General features: G+C 48.3%; 1 pseudogene; it reads right to left on the minus strand.

Annotated features, from left to right (window-relative positions):
• Positions 1-1,019, minus strand: part of LOC108804148 — a 2,994-nt pseudogene that overhangs the window by 994 nt on the left and 981 nt on the right.

The following is a 1,019-nucleotide window of genomic DNA, read 5'->3' on the forward strand; positions in this document are numbered from 1 at the left end:
TCACCGTTCAAAGCAAGTAGGGAGTGACCCAGAAACGTTGTGACAGTCTTGTGGCCTTTCAGGTATCTCGGACTAGTAACAGAAACTGGCTCTTGTTCTAATTTTAAGGTGGCGTGCGCCACATCAATACCACGGCATGGTATCCTCAAGCTTGAATGGAAGCTGCGTTATGAACATGAAGACGGCTTCTGCTTGGTGTGAATTTTCTTATGCAATGTAAGATTGCTGGGCTGACTGAAACACTTTCCACATTCCGAGCATGAATACGGCTTCTCCCCGGTGTGAATTCTCCTATGCGAAGCAAGACCGGTCCTCTGACTAAAGCGTTTCCCGCATACCGAACATGAATACGGCTTCTCCCCGGTGTGAGTTCTCCCATGTGAAACAAGACTGGTCCGCTGACTAAAGCTTTTCCCACATTCAGAACAGGAATAGGGCTTCTCCCCGGTGTGAGTTCTCTGGTGTTGTACAAGATCTGTGTTCATAGCAAAACACTTCCCGCATTCCGAGCATGAAAACGGCTTCTCCCCACTGTGAGTTCTCCCATGCGAAACAAGACTGGTCCTCTTACTAAAGCATTTCCCACACTCAGAACAGGAATACGGCTTCTCCCCGGTGTGAGTTCTCCCATGTGAAACAAGACTGGTCTTCTGACTAAAGCATTTCCCACATTCAGAACAGGAATACGGCTTCTCCCCGGTGTGAGTTCTCTGGTGTTGTACAAGATCTGTGTTCACAGCAAAACACTTCCCGCATTCCGAGCATGAATACGGCTTCTCCCCTGTGTGAGTTTTCTGATGTCGGAGAAGGCTAGCATTTATCGTAAAACATTTCCCGCATTCCGAGCATGAATACGGCTTCTCCCCTGTGTGAGCTCTCTGATGTCGGAGAAGGCTAGCATTTAACTTAAAATATTTTCCGCACTCGGAACAGGAGTACGGCTTGTGCAGATCCGTCGGCGGAAAGCCTCTGTGAGTCTGTCGCTGTATTTCTTCTGCCTTCTTCTCAACTTTGATGTC

The sequence above is a fragment of the Nanorana parkeri genome, unplaced genomic scaffold (assembly GCF_000935625.1).
Source record: "Nanorana parkeri isolate BGI_ZX_2015 unplaced genomic scaffold, ASM93562v1 scaffold5496, whole genome shotgun sequence".
NCBI classification, from domain to species: domain Eukaryota; kingdom Metazoa; phylum Chordata; class Amphibia; order Anura; family Dicroglossidae; genus Nanorana; species Nanorana parkeri.